This window comes from Puma concolor, chromosome C1 (assembly GCF_028749965.1).
Source record: "Puma concolor isolate L17-30 chromosome C1, mPumCon1.1.hap2, whole genome shotgun sequence".
NCBI classification, from domain to species: domain Eukaryota; kingdom Metazoa; phylum Chordata; class Mammalia; order Carnivora; family Felidae; genus Puma; species Puma concolor.
Window position 1 is genome coordinate 44,836,880 of NC_141674.1, and position 11,684 is coordinate 44,848,563.

General features: G+C 48.8%; 1 long non-coding RNA gene across 1 annotated transcript in view; it reads left to right on the forward strand.

Annotated features, from left to right (window-relative positions):
• The window catches only part of LOC147578029 (uncharacterized), a 42,172-nt gene extending 33,536 nt beyond the window's left edge, over positions 1–8,636 (forward strand). The window contains exons 2-4 of the long non-coding RNA XR_015254720.1: positions 4,309–6,123; positions 7,616–7,745; positions 8,192–8,636. This is a non-coding gene — a long non-coding RNA (uncharacterized LOC147578029). The remainder of the gene's footprint in view (positions 1–4,308; positions 6,124–7,615; positions 7,746–8,191) is intronic.
• Positions 8,637–11,684: the final 3,048 nt, after the last annotated feature.

Below are 11,684 nucleotides of genomic sequence, written 5' to 3' on the forward strand. Positions count from 1 at the left end.
AAACTTTGTTGTCCAGTTCTAAGAAAAGTTGCTCATTACTATGTTAAAAAAATAAGGATGTTTAGAAACTCCTCTTTTGTCCAAATAAAACTCAATTATTGTTTTCCCAGAGGTGACTTTGCCTAGATTGTATTCAAACTAGCAAAGAATGCCTACTCCTTGTCCACGGGGGTTTAAAGTGAAGTTGGTTTACATCCAATAGCGTCTTTAAACAGTGCTGTTCATTCAGCTTTTGTTAGACAGATATATGTTTGCATTGTGTGTGATTGCTTGTACTTCCGATCGTCTCTCTGTCCCCTGCCACCCTGCTCCTTGTCCCTGGAAGCTATTTTCAAGGGACTCCATCAATGGTTTTCCTGCCTTTGGCACCTGGTTGAGGTCGGCCTAATGGAAGCCTGGCAGGAGCTCAGAGGGCAGAGGAGAGTGGGTCTGGGGTATTTGTTCCTTGGCTGCTTCCTTGTACTGAGGGTCGCTGCTCCCTGCTGTGTAGGGTCCATTACCTGCTCCCTCCTCTGGGTCTGGCCTGGGGTAAATGTCCCGTAGACTGATCCTCTATTCCACTCTGATTATACTTCTGAAATTCCTTTATTAACTCTCTCCAACTGACCCAATTTGAGCGAGACGTCTATTTTCTGCCGAGACTTTGACTTTCACGTTGTTTCATATACACGTTCTCGTGTTTCACATTTTCTTGCCTTTTTCTGTTCAGTGTCACAAAATGTGCGAAAGTATAGAAGACTCAAATTTTTCTTTCTTGTGTATCCTTTGTGTTGAGAGGCAGCAGTAAGCAGGACATCACCCTGGGGTGCTTTCAAAATCACTGATGCCTGAGCCTCCCCCAGAGATTCTGATCACTGGGTCTGGATGGGGACCCAGTGTCCCATTACCAGGATCTCTATCTCTGTGTGGGACCCACGGACGTAGGGAAGGAAGTCTGGCTCTGTAATTTGTTTCTGCCAGGTCTGCTCGCTGGGTCTTAGTGCCGTGTGTGTGTGTGTGTGTGTGTGTGTGTGTGTGTGTGTGTTGGCACCTCCACTCTCTGACCCTGGATCTTATATTGCTTTTTCTAATGCTGATTGCAGCAGCTGATGGTCTGAACCTTTGGTTCAGACCACACACACCGCTGCCCTCTTGTGGACATGGGCACAGCTGTGTCGGCAGGCCGAAGTGGCCGCCTGTAGTATTCTCTTCTTGCCACCCACCGTCAGGACGGAATAGGGTTTCAAGATGCAGTTCAGTCAAGAGTAGGAGGAGGCTGCCCATAACCACTCCCAGAAGAGACTATGTCCTGTTCTCTAACAGCCTTTGGTAAAGAGCTCCTCTTAATTCCTGTGCATTCTTCTTTTAACAGTTTCTTAATTTGTTTAGGGTTAGCTCTCCCTGAGGAGGGGTGGGGTGGATTAATTGCCGTGCAGAAAGGTAGAGCGTTTAGGAGACAATTGAAAAGGGCCACAGATGAGCCTCTGGGAGGCAGAGTCTGCAGATCAGAGTGAATGAGTCCTGGGACAAGGGAGTTTGCTGTGACTGGCCAAGCTGCTGAAATGCCGCACCTGCCCTCCTCCCTGGAGCCTCTTCCTGTGCCTTGTCTAACTATCACCTGGAAATTCCCTCCTCTGGCTTCAGCCTCCTCTTGCCCGGGTCTCCTGAACTTGTCAGTTCCTGCCTCTGAGCGCCGCTCCTGGCCTGTTTTCTGCCACACACCTGTCCCTCTGTCCCCTTCCATCCAGTAGACGTCCACTGGCCCCTTCATAAGAGAGTTGGTAGCAATCCATTAACTGTTTTCCATCAAACAATTCATGTGATATATTGTGCATTAATTACTAGAATGTTTTAGACCATATTATCATTGTTAGCAGTGATGTAAGAGGAAATATGCGTTAGTGATTAGTCTATTTTGTATCAAATAATTTTTATTAATTTCTTGAGGGCAGATCTAAGAAAAAAAGGATAACTGTGCTCTTAAGAAGTAGATGTAATTTTGACCATTTAAACTTACATTAAACAGGGGCGCCTGGGTGGCTCAGTTGGTCAAGCAGCCGACTTTGGCTCAGTCTGTCATCTCAAAGCTCGTGAGTTCGAGCCCCGCATCAGGCTCTATGCTGACGGCCTAGAGCCTGGAGCCTGCTTCAAATTCTGTGTCTCCCTTGCTCTCTGCCCCCCCCCCCCCCGCTTATGCTCTGTTTCTCTCTCGCGCTCTCAAAAATAAATAAACATTGAAATATTTATAAATTTACGTGAAACAAATTTTTGTGCCATATTTGGAGAACTCTTATCATGATTTTGGGTTATCCTTGCTGTCTGCCGTCACTCGTGTGCTACCATTATCTGGGTTAATGTGAGCCCGCTCACTTGTTCAGTAGTGTTTTTTGAGCACTGACCCTGTGCCAGGCACTGTTGTAGGTTCCAGGGAGGGAGCAAGGAACAAAACCGTCTCTTTTCTCAGATTCTGATGGGAAGTTAATGTATATATATATTTGCTTCAACAGTTCCTTCTCAAGTTTTGGAACTAGGACCGATCCCTCAAGCTCCTTTTTTTTGGGGGGGGGTGGGTGTCAATTTTTGGGAATACTTTGCTCTTCATTGGCAACTTCTGGCGATGGAATTCGATGAACTGTTCACAATCTAGCAATTTTTCTAGTAGCTGAGATCGCAGTAGGAAGAGGAGAAAGGGTTGGACGAGTTTTCACGGGGCCACTGCTGTGGGTGTGAGTCGGGCTGCATGGAGCACGGTGGTGCACACCTTGGGCCCTGCAGACACAGATCTGGCTCCAAATTCTGGTTTTGCCACATATGTATGTGTAACTGCATGACTTTGGGCCGTTCACAACCTTTCTGAGGCTCATTCTCTGCCGGCTCCCAACCCTACCTCCCACAGAGGAGAAAAGTGATAATAATCTACCTAAGTGGCTCTTGGAGTGATCATCAGGTGAGATTATATATATATGTGTGTGTGTGTGTGTATTTATGTAGTGCTTAGTGTAGCGAGTGTCTGGAACAAAGCTCAATATGATAGCTGTCACTACTAAGTATAATTTAGTGTTTCTTCCTCCCTACCACATTTACTGAGGTATGATTAACCAATAAAAACTGGATATATTGAAGACGTACAACATGATGTTTTGGTATGCGTATACATGGTTCAATGATTGCTACAACTAAGCTAATTAACACATCCACTATCTCACGTAATTGCTAGTGTGTGTGTGTGTGTGTGTGTGTGTGTGTGTGTGTGATAAGAACACTTGAGATCTACTCTCTTGGCAGATTTCAAAAAAATTTTTTTTTAATGTTTATTTTTGAAGGAGAGAGAGAGAGAGAGAGAGAGAGAGAGACAGACAGAGTGTGAGCGGGGGAGGGGCAGAGAGACAGAATCCAAAGCAGGCTCCAGGCTCTGAGCTGTCAGCACAGAGCCCGACGTAGAGCTCAAACGGGAATGGTGAGATCCTGACATTATGGGGACTTCTAGATTAATTGCACTGTAGTCAGAGAACATATTCCACATAGTCTGGCAAGTGCTGAGACAAGGGAAATACAGGTTGATACTGGTGCGTAGAGCAGGGACACCTGACAGTCTAGGCAGGCTACCTGGAGGAGGAGTGACTATTAGGCACAACACTGGTGCTGGGAATATAGCAGCAGAGGGACCTCAGTCTTATGGGGGAGACCCTTACTTGGACAGGACAGGTTCAATGTAATGTAGTAAATGTCACGACCGAGGGAAGCCTTGAAACTGGGATTGTGGCAAAGTATAGCGGTTCTGTTTCATGAAGTTACGGATAGGTAAAGCTAAAAGGTATGGTCAAGTTTGTTGGGGTCAGCCCTGGGTTCAGATACTCTTTTGCCTCTGAATAATTTTACCACCGTCTAGATATTAAAATTCTTTTTTTTTTTTCAACGTTTATTTATTTTTGGGACAGAGAGAGACAGAGCATGAACGGGGGAGGGGCAGAGAGAGAGGGAGACACAGAATCGGAAACAGGCTCCAGGCTCTGAGCCATCAGCCCAGAGCCCGACGCGGGGCTCGAACTCACGGACCGCGAGATCGTGACCTGGCTGAAGTCGGACGCCTAACCGACTGTGCCACCCAGGCGCCCCTAGATATTAAAATTCTTAAAGCCTCAGTTTCCTCATCGATGCACCGGGGGTACAAATATCCCCGCCTGGCGGGATCGACACGATGCTATCTGAGATTCATCAGATACAATCAAGCAATTAGCAAAAGGCTGGTGTCAGGGCTCTGTGAGCGGGAGTGGTTTTAATCCCTGGGTGTGAGTTCTTATGATGTCACTCTGGGTGCCTGGCCCTCAGAGGAACCCTGAGGTCCCTCTGTCACTGCAGAATACCCAGGAGGCAGCGGTGGAGAGGACAAGAACACCCAGGAGCCCCGACCGGAAGGAGCCCACGAGCACGGTGTGCTGTGGCCAAGGCAGAGCCGGCCGAGCTGATGAGTGCTGAAAAGCCACATGCGCAGAGCACCTGGCCTGGAAGAACGGCCTAGAAGCTCGTCCAGATTCGGCAGGAAAGAGCATTCAGATCAGTGCTGTCTGCCCTGAGTGACAGGGGAGGGTGGCATGTGGGTCATGTATTTTCTACCCCTGGAACTTGGCAGGAACACCTAATACTTGTTGCGTGCTTATTTTTTTTACCACACACCACGCTAAATTCTTTACGCGGCTTGTATCGTTTAACGCTCTTAACCCTATAAGGCAGGGACTCTTACTCGTCTTATTTTACAGATGCGGAATCTGGCACAGAGAGGGTAAGTAACTTGCCTTCTGTCTCACAGTCATTGGTTGTGGCTCGTCTCCGCCACGTTTCACAGTCTATTGAGACTGGAAGCGCTTTGAAAGGAGGGGCACGATTGTATCTATTTTGGACCCTCCGTGGCCTCGTAGGTGTTTGGATGGTTTTCGTTGCTACACTGAACTCAGTGGTTCTCGCTGGACACACGGTCGCTTGGGATGTTTCAAAAGCTTCTCGCATCTGGGCCCAACCTCACATTACTTGCATCTGGGTCTCTGAGGTTAGGGCCTGGGCATGTGTGCCTAGGGAGTCTCAACAAAGCTGAGAAACGTTGGGCTAAATAAAATTCTTTGTCAAACTGCAAGCCTTTCTTCCCGCCTCTTGGCACTGGGGGGTGCTGTGGGATAGTCTAAAAAAAAAAAAAATAGTATTTCCTTTAACCCAAGGAACACATTTCTTTTTGTTTGCAAATTTGTTTTGTGTATCTCCTCTCAGGGGCTTGGTAGAAAGCTTGTCAAGACAGGTAATGGCCTGAACTAGCCTCTTTGTGGCTCTTTTGAAGGTGGACCACTGAAATTTAAGCAGGCAGACCTAGAAAATTTCTGCAGTCTGCAGTTCGTTTTGTTTTCAGCCTTCCGTCAGGAACAGTTGGTCTGTGCTCAGGACGAAGAGGTTTGCAAGGAATCACTTGAGGTGTGGCAGGCTGAACAGCCACCCGGAAGGTGTCCCTGTCTAATCCCCAGGACCCGAGACTGTATGACCTTACGTTGCGAAGGGAGATTTGCAGATGTGATTAAGTTAACCATCTTGAGATGGGAGGCTATCCTGGTGGGATAACCAGTGTTCTCACAAGCCACAAGCCTTAAAAGCCAGAAGAGGGAGCAGAGGGTTGGATCAGAGAGGGAGATAGAGGAAGGAGGCAGAGTCAGGGGGCACTCTAAGACCCTAGGCTGCTGAGGAGGAGGGGCCACAAGCCCCGGCTGAGGGCAGGCTGTAGAAACTGGAAAAGAGTTTTCCTCTAGAGCTTTGCAAAGGAACTCAGCCCTGCCGACACCTTGACTTTAGCCTGCTGAAGCCCATTTGGGACTTCTGACCCCCAGATCTGTAAGACCCTAAATTGGTGGTGTTAGCCACCAATAAGTTTGTAGTAATTTGCTCCAGCAACAATCTGAAACTAATACATAAAGAATGCCTGAAATGCCTCCCCTGGGAGGCATCATTGCTCGTCCGCCTAATGGCCATTTCTAACAACCCTCCTTCCTTGCCTTCTTCCCAAGTACTAATACTCCCAGCCTCTTTTGCACTCAGGGATGATCAGGAGACCCACGGAGTTATAAGGAAAAGCCAGCTGGGGAAAGAGTCTCTTTCGGATAAAAGGAGGTAAGTATTCCACAAGAGCTCTCTTTTACTGTCTTGGTCACCCCCTTGATGTTTGACTTCGGAAACACACTGTGAGAATGTGAGGTCTAGGGATACAGCAGCCATTTTGGGACCATGAGGTGAAAAATCCATGCAGGACACCCTGACCTGTCCTTGGGATTCGAGACCCCTGTTAGCTCAGTCCTGCAGTTACACTTCACCTTCCCGAATAGGCCTTCAATTACTGTTTCAGGAGCCACCATTTCTTACAGAAAATCATAGAAAACCAATAAATACTTAATTGAATGCCCCAGGCTCTGGGCTGGGACAAAGGCACAGAGGAAACAGGCCTGTTCTGGAGGAGTTTGCAGTCTCTGTCAATCAGATTTCCTTTGGTTGCAAGTGCCAGAAACCCAGCTTTGCAGTGGTGAGGGCAGGAACATGAGGCAGGACATAAACCTGAGGACCCAGTCTGGTGCTTAAGAAGTATCAGTGTTCTTCTCATAGTGAGGACTTCAGTTTAGAAAGCTCTTTCACACGCTTCTCATCTCTGTTTCCACCTGCACAAAGATCTTGAAGATAAGAAGAATAGAATTGTGCAGGGCACCTGGATAGCTCAGTCGGTTGAGCGTCCGACTTGGGCTCAGGTCATGATCTCACGGTTTGTGGGTTCGAGCCCCGTGTTGGGCTCCGTGCTGACAGCTCGGAGCCTGGAGCCGGCTTCAGATTCTATGTCTCCCCCTCTCTCTGCCCCTCCCCTGCTTGTGCTCTCTCCTTCAAAAATAAATAAATAAATAAATAAATAAATAAATAAACATTAAAAAAATGAAGAAGAATAAAATTGTTGTTCTCAATTTGCAGGGGAGGCAGCAGAGACCCAGATTTTGAGATCCTTCCTCAGGGGCACTGAAAGAGGCAGGGTGCTGCCATGGCCCCAGGTTTCCTGATTTCTGCTTTTTTTTTTTTTAACCCCTCATAGATCACACAATGTCAAGGCTGGTAAAAATCCTTAGAAATTATCTAGCTCAGGGATGGCAAGTAGGTTTTACTTATTTTATGTGCCAGTTCTGGCCTCTGGTGACAATGGCCTGAAGCACTGGATTGTGTCCTACTTCCTGGGAAAGGGTGCTGAGATTGATTAGTAATGTCTGCATGGGCTTTGGTGAGTGAGCTCATGGGGCACAGACACACACTTGCTGTAATTCACCTAATCTAACCTTTCATTTAAACAACAAAGAAATGAACCTCAGAGAAGGGAACTGACTTACTTAAGGTTATACAGTGAACTAGGGGCAGAACTGGGACCAGTGGGTTTTCTCATTGACAGTCCAGCTGCCAAGACTGCCAATCAGACTTAAGTATGTTCTTCCCACCTCAGGATTTCCACTGTTTACCTCACCGAGGTAACCTAGACCATTAGAGGCCGTAGTTTCTAACCCCAGCTGTGGCGCTGTGTAGCATTAAACAAGTTGACTAATCTTTTTGTGCTAACAGATAAATCTGCTTCCCCTAGATAGCTTCCTTTATCTCAAAGAAAATGCACACTTTGTGCGTTATCAACTAGACTAAGAAATGTCAGCCAAGAAGGTCAAAATGAAAGAAACATGGTGGCTTAGCATAGCCTTGACAGGCAGCCGGAGTTGGTAAATTGGGCTCTCCTTGTCTCTTCCGGGGCCGTAAACTTCAGGGGAAGGACAAAGGGCTAGATTTGCCCTTTGCAAGAAATAAAACAAAAGAAGCAATCCTTTTATTTCTCGGGTTACAGAACTCTGGCTTGATTCTATTACATGTGACTGGGCATTCCAAAGAATCCCGTTTTCCCATGGGCTTCTGGCCCTTTGCAGGTGGGATGGGTTGCTCTCTGGTTTTCAAGTAATTTTATAAGCCCTGGGCCCATGGGGTTTGGAGGGAGAGCAGTGACCCAGGCTGACGTGGGGAACTCTGGCTGGCTATTCCGGTCAACTGTAGAGTCCTTAGCACGGGGATGTATGAGTGGCTTGTAAACTGTGAAGCACCTTCAGATGAGAACTAGAACCCCTGTAGTCTGAGCAACAACATAAACTGAACATAATTTTTTTTCACTTTTCAGAGATGGGCATGGGGAAAGAGCAAGGAGTCCATGGAAATTCTGCTTGTTAGTGATGGTGAACTTGAGTGGCCTGGATATTTGAATCAGCACCCTGGGTTTTTCAGCAGATACTGGGGTTTTTCAGATATTTCAGAACTACACAGTCCTCCCATGTTATCATCCTGTTGACTTTCCACAGTGAGTGGAAGGGGTCATTCTCCCTATTTTAGAGAAGAGGAATGGAAGTCCAGGGAGGCTGAGTGACTGGGGAGCAGGTCAGGTGGCGAATCATCGGAGAGGCTGTGATGTGAACTTGGCTTTTTGGGTGCTGAACCCAGCAGTATTTCTTATCTCGTGGTGGTGACCTTTGCAGGGTGGCTGGTTTATCTGGCGTTCTGGTGGATCGGAGGTCAAGGCCAGGGGAGAGGCCTGTGTGGTTAGAGCAGCTGGAGATGTTGAACTTGGGGTGGGCTTGTATCGGTGGAGGGCGGGGCGGCCAGGATTCTGGGAGCAAAGGACATGGCACAGCCTGGGAGCCAGGACATGGCACTATCAGGAGCTGATAGCCAGGTTTGCTATCAGCTGCTATTTACTGAGTTGTTTCTTTGGCAGGGGGGTGGGGGGGCGGGTAGGGAGGGGGTTGGTCAGCCAATGTGTTAATTTGTGGGCAAACGCCATTATTTTTAGGGTGTGAAACCTGAGTCAGGGAGGCTGAATACCTTGGCCAAAGTCGCACGACAGAGCAAGGGACGGAGTCCCGATTGCAAAGCTGCCGTGTCAGCTCTGAAGCCTGTGCATCTGACCACCAGGTAACACCAGAATTGTGAGCCTGTAAAGGTGCAGTGTTGGGAAATAAATTTATAAAAATTGGCCGGGGCCAGTTGGGGAGGCTCTGAGAGGCCAGATTAAGGAACTTGGGGCATTGTCGTCTTCTGGGCAGCAGGGAGCCACTAGATGGGAAAGACAGGCAGAGTCTGCCCCTCCTTCCCCCCTCCAATGAAGTTTTACTTGTTTTTTTATTAAAAAAAAATTTTTTTTAAATCTTCATTTGTCCCTGAGAGAGAGACAGAACATGAGCTGGGGAGGAACAGAGAGAAAGGGAGACACAGAATCCGACGCAGGCTCCAGGCTCCGAGCTGTCGGCACAGAGCCCGACGCGAGGCTCGAACCCACAAACCGTGGGATCGTGACCTGAGCCGAAGTCGGCCGCCCAACCGACTGAGCCACCCAGGGGCCCCTAAAATGGATATTTTACTTGTAAGTCAAGTGGGCACACACATGGTAATTGCTTCCGCCCCATTTCCACGGGCTCTCGTGCCGCTTCACCCCCTCTGAGAGGGATATCGCTGTTCCCACTGCACTCTTCCAATTTCTTTTAAAAATAAAATAAAAATTATTTAAGAGCCTCTTTTGGCCTCATAAATTCTGGAGCCATTTTTGCCGAGAGTTTGGCAAGGCTCCTGTGAGGGTGCAGAGGGACGGCCTTGGGTTCGGCCGACTCTTGAATCCCTCTGGCCAGCAGCCCGTGTAAGGCTGTTCCCCGGGGACTGCGCACTTTGGCGTCCCCAACTTACTTCACAGGCCTCTAAATAAACCTTGTGGGTTTCAATGCTCTCACAGGGCCTCTCTGGAGAGAAGAGTGTTCCTAAAACAAAACCTCGGATGACATTCACGGATGTCCAGCTCATCAGGCATGCCGCCGAGGGACTGACTTCCCAACGTCCTCCCAGGCGGTCATCACTGATGCTGCAGGGTCGGCCGGACTCCTCGCTGGCCTCACGCGTCAGAGCGGAGGTGGCCGTGAGGGATCTGGGAGCTTGCCTGGACCTGTGGTCGAGGTGTGATGTGCGCGCGGTCATGGGTGTGACAGAACTGGCTGAGACGTGTCCTTCACTGGAGGTGTGGCTTCGTATCTGTGCCCTCCTGCCCCCATCACATGTGATGGAGCATATCTGTGGATTGCTTTATACTTGAGAAGGATGCAACGCATTCACGAGCTCACTGGATTTTCACACGGCAACTCCAGGAAACCCACGCTCTTATCTGAAATGTATACGTCAGAGCACTGAGCCCTGGAGGGTATCTGTTGGACAAATCCCAGTGTGCTATCCTTCTTCCCTGCAAACGTGGGATCGGGTAAAACTGGATTTTAAAGACTGTTGAGTCAGGCACGACAGGGAGCGATCTTTAGGAACACCCCAGGGTGTGCTGCTTAGCCGAGGGGCTGTATGCTGGATCATCTGCCATTTGTCCTGCCAGCCCCATTCTCTTCTCTTCTTTGCCCTGTGCCCTGGGAAGTTGATCCTGAAAGACTGCTTCTATGGGTTCCATTGCCCTGTGGCTTCTTCTGGTTGGAATCAGACAATGGCCAGCACCGGTAGGAGATTGGGGTGACAGGAGGGGGGCATCGCAGGGTATTCTCCCAGCCAGGAGACCATGGCTAAGTTCAGGGAGCCTTGCTCCTGTGGACCCCAGGGCATTGCAATACTCCTTGTTGGTTTCCTTACACTGGGCTCGCATCTTTAAGAACAGCCCCTTTTTGCACTCCCCGCCCCTGTTGCAGGTATCATGTACTACCTGAATCTGCTGGGAGCTCATACAATTGACTATGCGGGTAGTGAGCGGACTTGAAAAAGTGGTTTGTCACACGCCTTGAAGAGAGTATTGAGTGTAGGCATCTGCTCTTGATCGGCAGGCTGAGTAAGGACCGGCTGTGTCTCTGCCGGCACTAATTGGTGGACTTGAATCATCTCTCCTGACAGATAGCTTCTTTTCCTCCAGTTCTTGCCCCGTCAGGAATTTTCCACATGGTAGGATTTCCAGATAATGAAATGTCCACTTGAGAGGCTCTGACTCTGACAGAGTGGCTCAGGGGCGAGTTGAGTGTCTCCTGGTGCCGGCGGGGGCCGTTTTGTGCCTTGTGTCCAGTGGGGTGCCAGTGCCAGTGATGGTTTCCGGGGTCCAGAAGGGTCCACATGGTCCCTGCCACAACAAAACTCCTGGCTGGTGAGAAGGCTTAACTTAGAGCCCATTCAATTCTGTACAAGTGCTACTGTTCGTCGATAACTTTGTAAAGTACGTGTGAGGATTATCATAGCAAACCCTGACCAAAGCAGAGAAAGGAGAAAAATCCAGGAAGAGTTGTGGGTCTGATGCAGCTGTGCTCTGATTTCCAGGTCAGGAGTGGCACTTGAAGGGAGTGGACGGTTAATCCTGCAGCTCTGTGCTCTGACCAGAATCTGTCATTTGTATCTGGCCGATGGCTAAACAAGGCCCCTGTGGGTTGATTTCTCCTAGGTCCACGTCCCTCTGTGCTGTGTCCTCGCTGCTCCTCCCACCCACTGGTGGGGGTTCATTTCTCCACCCTCCGGAATCTAGGTGGGACCTGTGAGTTGCTTTGGCCGGTAGAATGTGGCAGAACTGACATTCTGAAATTTAAGAAGCTTTTTAAGAGAGCTTTTGCCTTCAACTTGGAGAGAAACATACTTGCCGTGTAAACAGCCCAGAGTATCCG